Source organism: Kogia breviceps, unplaced genomic scaffold, assembly GCF_026419965.1.
Source record: "Kogia breviceps isolate mKogBre1 unplaced genomic scaffold, mKogBre1 haplotype 1 scaffold_57, whole genome shotgun sequence".
NCBI classification, from domain to species: domain Eukaryota; kingdom Metazoa; phylum Chordata; class Mammalia; order Artiodactyla; family Physeteridae; genus Kogia; species Kogia breviceps.
Window position 1 is genome coordinate 2,229,400 of NW_026712012.1, and position 18,160 is coordinate 2,247,559.

Genomic DNA, 18,160 nt, shown 5'->3' on the forward strand with positions numbered 1-18,160 from the left:
CTTGTCAACTTGTCCACTTGTCTTTGTCCACTTGTCCTCTTGGCTCTTTCCTGGGATATGAAACGTGTACCGGAGTGGAGGTTCTTGTCAAGACAGCAGCCCTCAACTTTGGGGTCCCTGTGTCTGGTTGATTTTTTCATTTTCCCAAGGTCAACGCCCATGTGTGGAAGTGCCCTATGCTCTGTGGTTCTGTGTTTTACATGGATTGGGAAAGAGGATACACTTGTGAAGATTGGCTGTTGGCCATTGACATCCCGCCCATCAGCTTAACAAGGCTCCCTTGACTCCGTGGCCTGTCCTGCCTGTCTGGTTTTTAGACTTTTTTCGCCTGGCCCTTTTGCCCCGGGGGGGGGCGAGAGATTTCTTTGTAGTGCTGATTTGCTCTCCCAGGTTGCTTGGTTGGCCAAAAAGGGCGTATGCGTTTTTTCCTGAATATATTCAGGAAAAAACGCATACGCCCTTTTTGGCCAACCGCATCATTGTCCACGTTCTGGCGCTTTTCATGTGCTATCGGGGCCATTCCGATGTACCCGTTGACATCCGTTTCCTGCAGTTCTGCCTTGCGTTCAGCGCCTCTTCGTAGCCTGACCTCAATATATTTTGGGGCGATAGTTATCTTTTAGAAATCTGCAGGTTTGGGAAGTGCAGTGCCCCTGAGCACCATTTCCCAAGTCGCTTTTTTGTGAGTGGGACGCAACACGGCTGGATGGCTTCACGCCCTATTGTCGATCCGGGGTGGCAGGCTGAACCTCTGGTGAATTCTTCTTCGTGATGGGAAATGAGAGTGACATGTGCCCGACCAAACACCTCCAGCGAGTCTCTCATTGGTTCCCCCTCTTGCAGTTCATCCTGCGGACAAATTGCAGACGGTACGAAAGAGGCATGGAAAGGCGCCGAGTCTCCAAGTGGGGAGATTGTTAGTAAGGGGGCCTGAATGGAGAACACGAGCACCAGGAGATGAAAACTGAGGTGAGTTTCAGAAAGCTTTCCCGATCCCACGGTGTAGCATCCGCTGGGTTTCCAATGAGTGCTTTCGCTGTCGGAAGATTGCGTTGAACCTGGAGAGTTGGGACCCATGGAATGGGGAGCACGCAGGATTCCTTTCAAGGGTCTGCATTTGCTTTCCCAACCTCACCAATCGTCTCAGCCCCAAGAGTGTCCAGCCTTATGTCTTCTGCCGCTGGGGCTGTAGATGTGGTCAATCCTGGTTGCATGCCAGTCCCTGAACGCATTTTGGAAGAATTTCTCTCTGTTTTGCCCTGCTTGTTTCTTCTTTATGTTGGAAATGTATCCTCAGAATGGGTCTGAGCTGATTTTCCCTGCTGGTTTTAGGCCGCTTGACACACACTTGATGCACTTACACAGAGATATCAAGACTTAGCTTTTAAGATGCTTACTAGTCGGATAGATACTTGTGCGATGAACAGGGTCTGGTGAGTCCAGTTGATTGAGCAAGGAGTAGGTCGTGTCCATTCCATATTCGGTTTTCGGAAGGGTATCTGTGCTCATTTCAAACTCGAGTTTTATGCGTCACCCCACCTCACCTTTCCCCTGAAGCAGGCATAAGTGTGTTTTCTAAAAGCGTGACTCTGTTCTGTTTGGGGATTCAGTGCATGGGGAGCGATTTTTACATTCCCTCGATAAGTGATATCATAAGTTTCTTTTTTTGTGGGACTTATTTCACTGAGGATGATCGTACCTAAATCCACTCAGGATGCTGCTACCAGCCTCATGACGTGGATTTCATGGCTGAGTGACACTCCATTGGACCTACGTAGCACCACTTGTCCACTTGTCCACTTGTCTTTGTCCACTTGTCCACTCGTCTTTGTCCACTTGGCTCTTTCCTGGGATATGAAACGTGTACCGGTGTGGAGGTTCTTGTCAAGACAGCAGCCCTCAACTTTGGGGTCCCTGTGTCTGGTTGATTTTTTCATTTTCCCAAGGTCAACGCCCATGTGTGGAAGTGCCCTATGCTCTGTGGTTCTGTGTTTTACATGGTTTGGGAAAGAGGATACACTTGTGAAGATTGGCTGTTGGCCATTGACATCCCGCCCATCAGCTTAACAAGGCTCCCTTGACTCCGTGGCCTGTCCTGCCTTTCTGGTTTTTAGACTTTTTTCGCCTGGCCCTTTTGCCCCGGGGGGGGGCGAGAGATTTCTTTGTAGTGCTGATTTGCTCTCCCAGGTTGCTTGGTTGGCCAAAAAGGGCGTATGCGTTTTTTCCTGAATATATTCAGGAAAAAACGCATACGCCCTTTTTGGCCAACCGCATCATTGTCCACGTTCTGGCGCTTTTCATGTGCTATCGGGGCCATTCCGATGTACCCGTTGACATCCGTTTCCTGCAGTTCTGCCTTGCGTTCAGCGCCTCTTCGTAGCCTGACCTCAATATATTTTGGGGCGATAGTTATCGTTTAGAACTCTGCAGGTTTGGGAAGTGCAGTGCCCCTGAGCTCCATTTCCCAAGTCGCTTTTTTGTGAGTGGGACGCAACATGGCTGGATGGCTTCACGCCCTATTGTCGATCCGGGGTGGCAGGCTGAACCTCTGGTGAATTCTTCTTCGTGATGGGAAATGAGAGTGACATGTGCCCGACCAAACACCTCCAGCGAGTCTCTCATTGGTTCCCCCTCTTGCAGTTCATCCTGCGGACAAATTGCAGACGGTACGAAAGAGGCATGGAAAGGCGCCGAGTCTCCAAGTGGGGAGATTGTTAGTAAGGGGGCCTGAATGGAGAACACGAGCACCAGGAGATGAAAACTGAGGTGAGTTTCAGAAAGCTTTCCCGATCCCACGGTGTAGCATCCGCTGGGTTTCCAATGAGTGCTTTCGCTGTCGGAAGATTGCGTTGAACCTGGAGAGTTGGGACCCATGGAATGGGGAGCACGCAGGATTCCTTTCAAGGGTCTGCATTTGCTTTCCCAACCTCACCAATCGTCTCAGCCCCAAGAGTGTCCAGCCTTGTGTCTTCTGCCGCTGGGGCTGTAGATGTGGTCAATCCTGGTTGCATGCCAGTCCCTGAACGCATTTTGGAAGAATTTCTCTCTGTTTTGCCCTGCTTGTTTCTTCTTTATGTTGGAAATGTATCCTCAGAATGGGTCTGAGCTGATTTTCCCTGCTGGTTTTAGGCCGCTTTACACACACTTGATGCACTTACACAGAGATATCAAGACTTAGCTTTTAAGATGCTTACTAGTCGGATAGATACTTGTGCGATGAACAGGGTCTGGTGAGTCCAGTTGATTGAGCAAGGAGTAGGTCGTGTCCATTCCATATTCGGTTTTCGGAAGGGTATCTGTGCTCATTTCAAACTCGAGTTTTATGCGTCACCCCACCTCACCTTTCCCCTGAAGCAGGCATAAGTGTGTTTTCTAAAAGCGTGACTCTGTTCTGTTTGGGGATTCAGTGCATGGGGAGCGATTTTTACATTCCCTCGATAAGTGATATCATAAGTTTCTTTTTTTGTGGGACTTATTTCACTGAGGATGATCGTACCTAAATCCACTCAGGATGCTGCTACCAGCCTCATGACGTGGATTTCATGGCTGAGTGACACTCCATTGGACCTACGTAGCACCACTTGTCAACTTGTCCACTTGTCTTTGTCCACTTGTCCTCTTGGCTCTTTCCTGGGATATGAAACGTGTACCGGAGTGGAGGTTCTTGTCAAGACAGCAGCCCTCAACTTTGGGGTCCCTGTGTCTGGTTGATTTTTTCATTTTCCCAAGGTCAACGCCCATGTGTGGAAGTGCCCTATGCTCTGTGGTTCTGTGTTTTACATGGATTGGGAAAGAGGATACACTTGTGAAGATTGGCTGTTGGCCATTGACATCCCGCCCATCAGCTTAACAAGGCTCCCTTGACTCCGTGGCCTGTCCTGCCTGTCTGGTTTTTAGACTTTTTTCGCCTGGCCCTTTTGCCCCGGGGGGGGGCGAGAGATTTCTTTGTAGTGCTGATTTGCTCTCCCAGGTTGCTTGGTTGGCCAAAAAGGGCGTATGCGTTTTTTCCTGAATATATTCAGGAAAAAACGCATACGCCCTTTTTGGCCAACCGCATCATTGTCCACGTTCTGGCGCTTTTCATGTGCTATCGGGGCCATTCCGATGTACCCGTTGACATCCGTTTCCTGCAGTTCTGCCTTGCGTTCAGCGCCTCTTCGTAGCCTGACCTCAATATATTTTGGGGCGATAGTTATCTTTTAGAAATCTGCAGGTTTGGGAAGTGCAGTGCCCCTGAGCACCATTTCCCAAGTCGCTTTTTTGTGAGTGGGACGCAACACGGCTGGATGGCTTCACGCCCTATTGTCGATCCGGGGTGGCAGGCTGAACCTCTGGTGAATTCTTCTTCGTGATGGGAAATGAGAGTGACATGTGCCCGACCAAACACCTCCAGCGAGTCTCTCATTGGTTCCCCCTCTTGCAGTTCATCCTGCGGACAAATTGCAGACGGTACGAAAGAGGCATGGAAAGGCGCCGAGTCTCCAAGTGGGGAGATTGTTAGTAAGGGGGCCTGAATGGAGAACACGAGCACCAGGAGATGAAAACTGAGGTGAGTTTCAGAAAGCTTTCCCGATCCCACGGTGTAGCATCCGCTGGGTTTCCAATGAGTGCTTTCGCTGTCGGAAGATTGCGTTGAACCTGGAGAGTTGGGACCCATGGAATGGGGAGCACGCAGGATTCCTTTCAAGGGTCTGCATTTGCTTTCCCAACCTCACCAATCGTCTCAGCCCCAAGAGTGTCCAGCCTTATGTCTTCTGCCGCTGGGGCTGTAGATGTGGTCAATCCTGGTTGCATGCCAGTCCCTGAACGCATTTTGGAAGAATTTCTCTCTGTTTTGCCCTGCTTGTTTCTTCTTTATGTTGGAAATGTATCCTCAGAATGGGTCTGAGCTGATTTTCCCTGCTGGTTTTAGGCCGCTTTACACACACTTGATGCACTTACACAGAGATATCAAGACTTAGCTTTTAAGATGCTTACTAGTCGGATAGATACTTGTGCGATGAACAGGGTCTGGTGAGTCCAGTTGATTGAGCAAGGAGTAGGTCGTGTCCATTCCATATTCGGTTTTCGGAAGGGTATCTGTGCTCATTTCAAACTCGAGTTTTATGCGTCACCCCACCTCACCTTTCCCCTGAAGCAGGCATAAGTGTGTTTTCTAAAAGCGTGACTCTGTTCTGTTTGGGGATTCAGTGCATGGGGAGCGATTTTTACATTCCCTCGATAAGTGATATCATAAGTTTCTTTTTTTGTGGGACTTATTTCACTGAGGATGATCGTACCTAAATCCACTCAGGATGCTGCTACCAGCCTCATGACGTGGATTTCATGGCTGAGTGACACTCCATTGGACCTACGTAGCACCACTTGTCCACTTGTCCACTTGTCTTTGTCCACTTGTCCACTCGTCTTTGTCCACTTGGCTCTTTCCTGGGATATGAAACGTGTACCGGTGTGGAGGTTCTTGTCAAGACAGCAGCCCTCAACTTTGGGGTCCCTGTGTCTGGTTGATTTTTTCATTTTCCCAAGGTCAACGCCCATGTGTGGAAGTGCCCTATGCTCTGTGGTTCTGTGTTTTACATGGTTTGGGAAAGAGGATACACTTGTGAAGATTGGCTGTTGGCCATTGACATCCCGCCCATCAGCTTAACAAGGCTCCCTTGACTCCGTGGCCTGTCCTGCCTTTCTGGTTTTTAGACTTTTTTCGCCTGGCCCTTTTGCCCCGGGGGGGGGGCGAGAGATTTCTTTGTAGTGCTGATTTGCTCTCCCAGGTTGCTTGGTTGGCCAAAAAGGGCGTATGCGTTTTTTCCTGAATATATTCAGGAAAAAACGCATACGCCCTTTTTGGCCAACCGCATCATTGTCCACGTTCTGGCGCTTTTCATGTGCTATCGGGGCCATTCCGATGTACCCGTTGACATCCGTTTCCTGCAGTTCTGCCTTGCGTTCAGCGCCTCTTCGTAGCCTGACCTCAATATATTTTGGGGCGATAGTTATCGTTTAGAACTCTGCAGGTTTGGGAAGTGCAGTGCCCCTGAGCTCCATTTCCCAAGTCGCTTTTTTGTGAGTGGGACGCAACATGGCTGGATGGCTTCACGCCCTATTGTCGATCCGGGGTGGCAGGCTGAACCTCTGGTGAATTCTTCTTCGTGATGGGAAATGAGAGTGACATGTGCCCGACCAAACACCTCCAGCGAGTCTCTCATTGGTTCCCCCTCTTGCAGTTCATCCTGCGGACAAATTGCAGACGGTACGAAAGAGGCATGGAAAGGCGCCGAGTCTCCAAGTGGGGAGATTGTTAGTAAGGGGGCCTGAATGGAGAACACGAGCACCAGGAGATGAAAACTGAGGTGAGTTTCAGAAAGCTTTCCCGATCCCACGGTGTAGCATCCGCTGGGTTTCCAATGAGTGCTTTCGCTGTCGGAAGATTGCGTTGAACCTGGAGAGTTGGGACCCATGGAATGGGGAGCACGCAGGATTCCTTTCAAGGGTCTGCATTTGCTTTCCCAACCTCACCAATCGTCTCAGCCCCAAGAGTGTCCAGCCTTGTGTCTTCTGCCGCTGGGGCTGTAGATGTGGTCAATCCTGGTTGCATGCCAGTCCCTGAACGCATTTTGGAAGAATTTCTCTCTGTTTTGCCCTGCTTGTTTCTTCTTTATGTTGGAAATGTATCCTCAGAATGGGTCTGAGCTGATTTTCCCTGCTGGTTTTAGGCCGCTTTACACACACTTGATGCACTTACACAGAGATATCAAGACTTAGCTTTTAAGATGCTTACTAGTCGGATAGATACTTGTGCGATGAACAGGGTCTGGTGAGTCCAGTTGATTGAGCAAGGAGTAGGTCGTGTCCATTCCATATTCGGTTTTCGGAAGGGTATCTGTGCTCATTTCAAACTCGAGTTTTATGCGTCACCCCACCTCACCTTTCCCCTGAAGCAGGCATAAGTGTGTTTTCTAAAAGCGTGACTCTGTTCTGTTTGGGGATTCAGTGCATGGGGAGCGATTTTTACATTCCCTCGATAAGTGATATCATAAGTTTCTTTTTTTGTGGGACTTATTTCACTGAGGATGATCGTACCTAAATCCACTCAGGATGCTGCTACCAGCCTCATGACGTGGATTTCATGGCTGAGTGACACTCCATTGGACCTACGTAGCACCACTTGTTCACTTGTCCACTTGTCTTTGTCCACTTGTCCACTCGTCTTTGTCCACTTGGCTCTTTCCTGGGATATGAAACGTGTACCGGAGTGGAGGTTCTTGTCAAGACAGCAGCCCTCAACTTTGGGGTCCCTGTGTCTGGTTGATTTTTTCATTTTCCCAAGGTCAACGCCCATGTGTGGAAGTGCCCTATGCTCTGTGGTTCTGTGTTTTACATGGTTTGGGAAAGAGGATACACTTGTGAAGATTGGCTGTTGGCCATTGACATCCCGCCCATCAGCTTAACAAGGCTCCCTTGACTCCGTGGGCTGTCCTGCCTTTCTGGTTTTTAGACTTTTTTCGCCTGGCCCTTTTGCCCCGGGGGGGGGCGAGAGATTTCTTTGTAGTGCTGATTTGCTCTCCCAGGTTGCTTGGTTGGCCAAAAAGGGCGTATGCGTTTTTTCCTGAATATATTCAGGAAAAAACGCATACGCCCTTTTTGGCCAACCGCATCATTGTCCACGTTCTGGCGCTTTTCATGTGCTATCGGGGCCATTCCGATGTACCCGTTGACATCCGTTTCCTGCAGTTCTGCCTTGCGTTCAGCGCCTCTTCGTAGCCTGACCTCAATATATTTTGGGGCGATAGTTATCGTTTAGAACTCTGCAGGTTTGGGAAGTGCAGTGCCCCTGAGCTCCATTTCCCAAGTCGCTTTTTTGTGAGTGGGACGCAACACGGCTGGATGGCTTCACGCCCTATTGTCGATCCGGGGTGGCAGGCTGAACCTCTGGTGAATTCTTCTTCGTGATGGGAAATGAGAGTGACATGTGCCCGACCAAACACCTCCAGCGAGTCTCTCATTGGTTCCCCCTCTTGCAGTTCATCCTGCGGACAAATTGCAGACGGTACGAAAGAGGCATGGAAAGGCGCCGAGTCTCCAAGTGGGGAGATTGTTAGTAAGGGGGCCTGAATGGAGAACACGAGCACCAGGAGATGAAAACTGAGGTGAGTTTCAGAAAGCTTTCCCGATCCCACGGTGTAGCATCCGCTGGGTTTCCAATGAGTGCTTTCGCTGTCGGAAGATTGCGTTGAACCTGGAGAGTTGGGACCCATGGAATGGGGAGCACGCAGGATTCCTTTCAAGGGTCTGCATTTGCTTTCCCAACCTCACCAATCGTCTCAGCCCCAAGAGTGTCCAGCCTTATGTCTTCTGCTGCTGGGGCTGTAGATGTGGTCAATCCTGGTTGCATGCCAGTCCCTGAACGCATTTTGGAAGAATTTCTCTCTGTTTTGCCATGCTTGTTTCTTCTTTATGTTGGAAATGTATCCTCAGAATGGGTCTGAGCTGATATTCCCTGCTGGTTTTAGGCCGCTTTACACACACTTGATGCACTTACACAGAGATATCAAGACTTAGCTTTTAAGATGCTTACTAGTCGGATAGATACTTGTGCGATGAACAGGGTCTGGTGAGTCCAGTTGATTGAGCAAGGAGTAGGTCGTGTCCATTCCATATTCGGTTTTCGGAAGGGTATCTGTGCTCATTTCAAACTCGAGTTTTATGCGTCACCCCACCTCACCTTTCCCCTGAAGCAGGCATAAGTGTGTTTTCTAAAAGCGTGACTCTGTTCTGTTTGGGGATTCAGTGCATGGGGAGCGATTTTTACATTCCCTCGATAAGTGATATCATAAGTTTCTTTTTTTGTGGGACTTATTTCACTGAGGATGATCGTACCTAAATCCACTCAGGATGCTGCTACCAGCCTCATGACGTGGATTTCATGGCTGAGTGACACTCCATTGGACCTACGTAGCACCACTTGTTCACTTGTCCACTTGTCTTTGTCCACTTGTCCACTCGTCTTTGTCCACTTGGCTCTTTCCTGGGATATGAAACGTGTACCGGAGTGGAGGTTCTTGTCAAGACAGCAGCCCTCAACTTTGGGGTCCCTGTGTCTGGTTGATTTTTTCATTTTCCCAAGGTCAACGCCCATGTGTGGAAGTGCCCTATGCTCTGTGGTTCTGTGTTTTACATGGTTTGGGAAAGAGGATACACTTGTGAAGATTGGCTGTTGGCCATTGACATCCCGCCCATCAGCTTAACAAGGCTCCCTTGACTCCGTGGGCTGTCCTGCCTTTCTGGTTTTTAGACTTTTTTCGCCTGGCCCTTTTGCCCCGGGGGGGGGCGAGAGATTTCTTTGTAGTGCTGATTTGCTCTCCCAGGTTGCTTGGTTGGCCAAAAAGGGCGTATGCGTTTTTTCCTGAATATATTCAGGAAAAAACGCATACGCCCTTTTTGGCCAACCGCATCATTGTCCACGTTCTGGCGCTTTTCATGTGCTATCGGGGCCATTCCGATGTACCCGTTGACATCCGTTTCCTGCAGTTCTGCCTTGCGTTCAGCGCCTCTTCGTAGCCTGACCTCAATATATTTTGGGGCGATAGTTATCGTTTAGAACTCTGCAGGTTTGGGAAGTGCAGTGCCCCTGAGCTCCATTTCCCAAGTCGCTTTTTTGTGAGTGGGACGCAACACGGCTGGATGGCTTCACGCCCTATTGTCGATCCGGGGTGGCAGGCTGAACCTCTGGTGAATTCTTCTTCGTGATGGGAAATGAGAGTGACATGTGCCCGACCAAACACCTCCAGCGAGTCTCTCATTGGTTCCCCCTCTTGCAGTTCATCCTGCGGACAAATTGCAGACGGTACGAAAGAGGCATGGAAAGGCGCCGAGTCTCCAAGTGGGGAGATTGTTAGTAAGGGGGCCTGAATGGAGAACACGAGCACCAGGAGATGAAAACTGAGGTGAGTTTCAGAAAGCTTTCCCGATCCCACGGTGTAGCATCCGCTGGGTTTCCAATGAGTGCTTTCGCTGTCGGAAGATTGCGTTGAACCTGGAGAGTTGGGACCCATGGAATGGGGAGCACGCAGGATTCCTTTCAAGGGTCTGCATTTGCTTTCCCAACCTCACCAATCGTCTCAGCCCCAAGAGTGTCCAGCCTTATGTCTTCTGCTGCTGGGGCTGTAGATGTGGTCAATCCTGGTTGCATGCCAGTCCCTGAACGCATTTTGGAAGAATTTCTCTCTGTTTTGCCCTGCTTGTTTCTTCTTTATGTTGGAAATGTATCCTCAGAATGGGTCTGAGCTGATATTCCCTGCTGGTTTTAGGCCGCTTTACACACACTTGATGCACTTACACAGAGATATCAAGACTTAGCTTTTAAGATGCTTACTAGTCGGATAGATACTTGTGCGATGAACAGGGTCTGGTGAGTCCAGTTGATTGAGCAAGGAGTAGGTCGTGTCCATTCCATATTCGGTTTTCGGAAGGGTATCTGTGCTCATTTCAAACTCGAGTTTTATGCGTCACCCCACCTCACCTTTCCCCTGAAGCAGGCATAAGTGTGTTTTCTAAAAGCGTGACTCTGTTCTGTTTGGGGATTCAGTGCATGGGGAGCGATTTTTACATTCCCTCGATAAGTGATATCATAAGTTTCTTTTTTTGTGGGACTTATTTCACTGAGGATGATCGTACCTAAATCCACTCAGGATGATGCTACCAGCCTCATGACGTGGATTTCATGGCTGAGTGACACTCCATTGGACCTACGTAGCACCACTTGTCAACTTGTCCACTTGTCTTTGTCCACTTGTCCTCTTGGCTCTTTCCTGGGATATGAAACGTGTACCGGAGTGGAGGTTCTTGTCAAGACAGCAGCCCTCAACTTTGGGGTCCCTGTGTCTGGTTGATTTTTTCATTTTCCCAAGGTCAACGCCCATGTGTGGAAGTGCCCTATGCTCTGTGGTTCTGTGTTTTACATGGATTGGGAAAGAGGATACACTTGTGAAGATTGGCTGTTGGCCATTGACATCCCGCCCATCAGCTTAACAAGGCTCCCTTGACTCCGTGGCCTGTCCTGCCTGTCTGGTTTTTAGACTTTTTTCGCCTGGCCCTTTTGCCCCGGGGGGGGGCGAGAGATTTCTTTGTAGTGCTGATTTGCTCTCCCAGGTTGCTTGGTTGGCCAAAAAGGGCGTATGCGTTTTTTCCTGAATATATTCAGGAAAAAACGCATACGCCCTTTTTGGCCAACCGCATCATTGTCCACGTTCTGGCGCTTTTCATGTGCTATCGGGGCCATTCCGATGTACCCGTTGACATCCGTTTCCTGCAGTTCTGCCTTGCGTTCAGCGCCTCTTCGTAGCCTGACCTCAATATATTTTGGGGCGATAGTTATCTTTTAGAAATCTGCAGGTTTGGGAAGTGCAGTGCCCCTGAGCACCATTTCCCAAGTCGCTTTTTTGTGAGTGGGACGCAACACGGCTGGATGGCTTCACGCCCTATTGTCGATCCGGGGTGGCAGGCTGAACCTCTGGTGAATTCTTCTTCGTGATGGGAAATGAGAGTGACATGTGCCCGACCAAACACCTCCAGCGAGTCTCTCATTGGTTCCCCCTCTTGCAGTTCATCCTGCGGACAAATTGCAGACGGTACGAAAGAGGCATGGAAAGGCGCCGAGTCTCCAAGTGGGGAGATTGTTAGTAAGGGGGCCTGAATGGAGAACACGAGCACCAGGAGATGAAAACTGAGGTGAGTTTCAGAAAGCTTTCCCGATCCCACGGTGTAGCATCCGCTGGGTTTCCAATGAGTGCTTTCGCTGTCGGAAGATTGCGTTGAACCTGGAGAGTTGGGACCCATGGAATGGGGAGCACGCAGGATTCCTTTCAAGGGTCTGCATTTGCTTTCCCAACCTCACCAATCGTCTCAGCCCCAAGAGTGTCCAGCCTTATGTCTTCTGCCGCTGGGGCTGTAGATGTGGTCAATCCTGGTTGCATGCCAGTCCCTGAACGCATTTTGGAAGAATTTCTCTCTGTTTTGCCCTGCTTGTTTCTTCTTTATGTTGGAAATGTATCCTCAGAATGGGTCTGAGCTGATTTTCCCTGCTGGTTTTAGGCCGCTTTACACACACTTGATGCACTTACACAGAGATATCAAGACTTAGCTTTTAAGATGCTTACTAGTCGGATAGATACTTGTGCGATGAACAGGGTCTGGTGAGTCCAGTTGATTGAGCAAGGAGTAGGTCGTGTCCATTCCATATTCGGTTTTCGGAAGGGTATCTGTGCTCATTTCAAACTCGAGTTTTATGCGTCACCCCACCTCACCTTTCCCCTGAAGCAGGCATAAGTGTGTTTTCTAAAAGCGTGACTCTGTTCTGTTTGGGGATTCAGTGCATGGGGAGCGATTTTTACATTCCCTCGATAAGTGATATCATAAGTTTCTTTTTTTGTGGGACTTATTTCACTGAGGATGATCGTACCTAAATCCACTCAGGATGCTGCTACCAGCCTCATGACGTGGATTTCATGGCTGAGTGACACTCCATTGGACCTACGTAGCACCACTTGTCCACTTGTCCACTTGTCTTTGTCCACTTGTCCACTCGTCTTTGTCCACTTGGCTCTTTCCTGGGATATGAAACGTGTACCGGTGTGGAGGTTCTTGTCAAGACAGCAGCCCTCAACTTTGGGGTCCCTGTGTCTGGTTGATTTTTTCATTTTCCCAAGGTCAACGCCCATGTGTGGAAGTGCCCTATGCTCTGTGGTTCTGTGTTTTACATGGTTTGGGAAAGAGGATACACTTGTGAAGATTGGCTGTTGGCCATTGACATCCCGCCCATCAGCTTAACAAGGCTCCCTTGACTCCGTGGGCTGTCCTGCCTTTCTGGTTTTTAGACTTTTTTCGCCTGGCCCTTTTGCCCCGGGGGGGGGCGAGAGATTTCTTTGTAGTGCTGATTTGCTCTCCCAGGTTGCTTGGTTGGCCAAAAAGGGCGTATGCGTTTTTTCCTGAATATATTCAGGAAAAAACGCATACGCCCTTTTTGGCCAACCGCATCATTGTCCACGTTCTGGCGCTTTTCATGTGCTATCGGGGCCATTCCGATGTACCCGTTGACATCCGTTTCCTGCAGTTCTGCCTTGCGTTCAGCGCCTCTTCGTAGCCTGACCTCAATATATTTTGGGGCGATAGTTATCGTTTAGAACTCTGCAGGTTTGGGAAGTGCAGTGCCCCTGAGCTCCATTTCCCAAGTCGCTTTTTTGTGAGTGGGACGCAACATGGCTGGATGGCTTCACGCCCTATTGTCGATCCGGGGTGGCAGGCTGAACCTCTGGTGAATTCTTCTTCGTGATGGGAAATGAGAGTGACATGTGCCCGACCAAACACCTCCAGCGAGTCTCTCATTGGTTCCCCCTCTTGCAGTTCATCCTGCGGACAAATTGCAGACGGTACGAAAGAGGCATGGAAAGGCGCCGAGTCTCCAAGTGGGGAGATTGTTAGTAAGGGGGCCTGAATGGAGAACACGAGCACCAGGAGATGAAAACTGAGGTGAGTTTCAGAAAGCTTTCCCGATCCCACGGTGTAGCATCCGCTGGGTTTCCAATGAGTGCTTTCGCTGTCGGAAGATTGCGTTGAACCTGGAGAGTTGGGACCCATGGAATGGGGAGCACGCAGGATTCCTTTCAAGGGTCTGCATTTGCTTTCCCAACCTCACCAATCGTCTCAGCCCCAAGAGTGTCCAGCCTTGTGTCTTCTGCCGCTGGGGCTGTAGATGTGGTCAATCCTGGTTGCATGCCAGTCCCTGAACGCATTTTGGAAGAATTTCTCTCTGTTTTGCCCTGCTTGTTTCTTCTTTATGTTGGAAATGTATCCTCAGAATGGGTCTGAGCTGATTTTCCCTGCTGGTTTTAGGCCGCTTTACACACACTTGATGCACTTACACAGAGATATCAAGACTTAGCTTTTAAGATGCTTACTAGTCGGATAGATACTTGTGCGATGAACAGGGTCTGGTGAGTCCAGTTGATTGAGCAAGGAGTAGGTCGTGTCCATTCCATATTCGGTTTTCGGAAGGGTATCTGTGCTCATTTCAAACTCGAGTTTTATGCGTCACCCCACCTCACCTTTCCCCTGAAGCAGGCATAAGTGTGTTTTCTAAAAGCGTGACTCTGTTCTGTTTGGGGATTCAGTGCATGGGGAGCGATTTTTACATTCCCTCGATAAGTGATATCATAAGTTTCTTTTTTTGTGGGACTTATTTCACTGAGGATGATCGTACCTAAATCCACTCAGGATGCTGCTACCAGCCTCATGACGTGGATTTCATGGCTGAGTGACACTCCATTGGACCTACGTAGCACCACTTGTTCACTTGTCCACTTGTCTTTGTCCACTTGTCCACTCGTCTTTGTCCACTTGGCTCTTTCCTGGGATATGAAACGTGTACCGGAGTGGAGGTTCTTGTCAAGACAGCAGCCCTCAACTTTGGGGTCCCTGTGTCTGGTTGATTTTTTCATTTTCCCAAGGTCAACGCCCATGTGTGGAAGTGCCCTATGCTCTGTGGTTCTGTGTTTTACATGGTTTGGGAAAGAGGATACACTTGTGAAGATTGGCTGTTGGCCATTGACATCCCGCCCATCAGCTTAACAAGGCTCCCTTGACTCCGTGGGCTGTCCTGCCTTTCTGGTTTTTAGACTTTTTTCGCCTGGCCCTTTTGCCCCGGGGGGGGGCGAGAGATTTCTTTGTAGTGCTGATTTGCTCTCCCAGGTTGCTTGGTTGGCCAAAAAGGGCGTATGCGTTTTTTCCTGAATATATTCAGGAAAAAACGCATACGCCCTTTTTGGCCAACCGCATCATTGTCCACGTTCTGGCGCTTTTCATGTGCTATCGGGGCCATTCCGATGTACCCGTTGACATCCGTTTCCTGCAGTTCTGCCTTGCGTTCAGCGCCTCTTCGTAGCCTGACCTCAATATATTTTGGGGCGATAGTTATCGTTTAGAACTCTGCAGGTTTGGGAAGTGCAGTGCCCCTGAGCTCCATTTCCCAAGTCGCTTTTTTGTGAGTGGGACGCAACACGGCTGGATGGCTTCACGCCCTATTGTCGATCCGGGGTGGCAGGCTGAACCTCTGGTGAATTCTTCTTCGTGATGGGAAATGAGAGTGACATGTGCCCGACCAAACACCTCCAGCGAGTCTCTCATTGGTTCCCCCTCTTGCAGTTCATCCTGCGGACAAATTGCAGACGGTACGAAAGAGGCATGGAAAGGCGCCGAGTCTCCAAGTGGGGAGATTTTTAGTAAGGGGGCCTGAATGGAGAACACGAGCACCAGGAGATGAAAACTGAGGTGAGTTTCAGAAAGCTTTCCCGATCCCACGGTGTAGCATCCGCTGGGTTTCCAATGAGTGCTTTCGCTGTCGGAAGATTGCGTTGAACCTGGAGAGTTGGGACCCATGGAATGGGGAGCACGCAGGATTCCTTTCAAGGGTCTGCATTTGCTTTCCCAACCTCACCAATCGTCTCAGCCCCAAGAGTGTCCAGCCTTATGTCTTCTGCTGCTGGGGCTGTAGATGTGGTCAATCCTGGTTGCATGCCAGTCCCTGAACGCATTTTGGAAGAATTTCTCTCTGTTTTGCCCTGCTTGTTTCTTCTTTATGTTGGAAATGTATCCTCAGAATGGGTCTGAGCTGATATTCCCTGCTGGTTTTAGGCCGCTTTACACACACTTGATGCACTTACACAGAGATATCAAGACTTAGCTTTTAAGATGCTTACTAGTCGGATAGATACTTGTGCGATGAACAGGGTCTGGTGAGTCCAGTTGATTGAGCAAGGAGTAGGTCGTGTCCATTCCATATTCGGTTTTCGGAAGGGTATCTGTGCTCATTTCAAACTCGAGTTTTATGCGTCACCCCACCTCACCTTTCCCCTGAAGCAGGCATAAGTGTGTTTTCTAAAAGCGTGACTCTGTTCTGTTTGGGGATTCAGTGCATGGGGAGCGATTTTTACATTCCCTCGATAAGTGATATCATAAGTTTCTTTTTTTGTGGGACTTATTTCACTGAGGATGATCGTACCTAAATCCACTCAGGATGATGCTACCAGCCTCATGACGTGGATTTCATGGCTGAGTGACACTCCATTGGACCTACGTAGCACCACTTGTCAACTTGTCCACTTGTCTTTGTCCACTTGTCCTCTTGGCTCTTTCCTGGGATATGAAACGTGTACCGGAGTGGAGGTTCTTGTCAAGACAGCAGCCCTCAACTTTGGGGTCCCTGTGTCTGGTTGATTTTTTCATTTTCCCAAGGTCAACGCCCATGTGTGGAAGTGCCCTATGCTCTGTGGTTCTGTGTTTTACATGGATTGGGAAAGAGGATACACTTGTGAAGATTGGCTGTTGGCCATTGACATCCCGCCCATCAGCTTAACAAGGCTCCCTTGACTCCGTGGCCTGTCCTGCCTGTCTGGTTTTTAGACTTTTTTCGCCTGGCCCTTTTGCCCCGGGGGGGGGCGAGAGATTTCTTTGTAGTGCTGATTTGCTCTCCCAGGTTGCTTGGTTGGCCAAAAAGGGCGTATGCGTTTTTTCCTGAATATATTCAGGAAAAAACGCATACGCCCTTTTTGGCCAACCGCATCATTGTCCACGTTCTGGCGCTTTTCATGTGCTATCGGGGCCATTCCGATGTACCCGTTGACATCCGTTTCCTGCAGTTCTGCCTTGCGTTCAGCGCCTCTTCGTAGCCTGACCTCAATATATTTTGGGGCGATAGTTATCTTTTAGAAATCTGCAGGTTTGGGAAGTGCAGTGCCCCTGAGCACCATTTCCCAAGTCGCTTTTTTGTGAGTGGGACGCAACACGGCTGGATGGCTTCACGCCCTATTGTCGATCCGGGGTGGCAGGCTGAACCTCTGGTGAATTCTTCTTCGTGATGGGAAATGAGAGTGACATGTGCCCGACCAAACACCTCCAGCGAGTCTCTCATTGGTTCCCCCTCTTGCAGTTCATCCTGCGGACAAATTGCAGACGGTACGAAAGAGGCATGGAAAGGCGCCGAGTCTCCAAGTGGGGAGATTGTTAGTAAGGGGGCCTGAATGGAGAACACGAGCACCAGGAGATGAAAACTGAGGTGAGTTTCAGAAAGCTTTCCCGATCCCACGGTGTAGCATCCGCTGGGTTTCCAATGAGTGCTTTCGCTGTCGGAAGATTGCGTTGAACCTGGAGAGTTGGGACCCATGGAATGGGGAGCACGCAGGATTCCTTTCAAGGGTCTGCATTTGCTTTCCCAACCTCACCAATCGTCTCAGCCCCAAGAGTGTCCAGCCTTATGTCTTCTGCCGCTGGGGCTGTAGATGTGGTCAATCCTGGTTGCATGCCAGTCCCTGAACGCATTTTGGAAGAATTTCTCTCTGTTTTGCCCTGCTTGTTTCTTCTTTATGTTGGAAATGTATCCTCAGAATGGGTCTGAGCTGATTTTCCCTGCTGGTTTTAGGCCGCTTTACACACACTTGATGCACTTACACAGAGATATCAAGACTTAGCTTTTAAGATGCTTACTAGTCGGATAGATACTTGTGCGATGAACAGGGTCTGGTGAGTCCAGTTGATTGAGCAAGGAGTAGGTCGTGTCCATTCCATATTCGGTTTTCGGAAGGGTATCTGTGCTCATTTCAAACTCGAGTTTTATGCGTCACCCCACCTCACCTTTCCCCTGAAGCAGGCATAAGTGTGTTTTCTAAAAGCGTGACTCTGTTCTGTTTGGGGATTCAGTGCATGGGGAGCGATTTTTACATTCCCTCGATAAGTGATATCATAAGTTTCTTTTTTTGTGGGACTTATTTCACTGAGGATGATCGTACCTAAATCCACTCAGGATGCTGCTACCAGCCTCATGACGTGGATTTCATGGCTGAGTGACACTCCATTGGACCTACGTAGCACCACTTGTCCACTTGTCCACTTGTCTTTGTCCACTTGTCCACTCGTCTTTGTCCACTTGGCTCTTTCCTGGGATATGAAACGTGTACCGGTGTGGAGGTTCTTGTCAAGACAGCAGCCCTCAACTTTGGGGTCCCTGTGTCTGGTTGATTTTTTCATTTTCCCAAGGTCAACGCCCATGTGTGGAAGTGCCCTATGCTCTGTGGTTCTGTGTTTTACATGGTTTGGGAAAGAGGATACACTTGTGAAG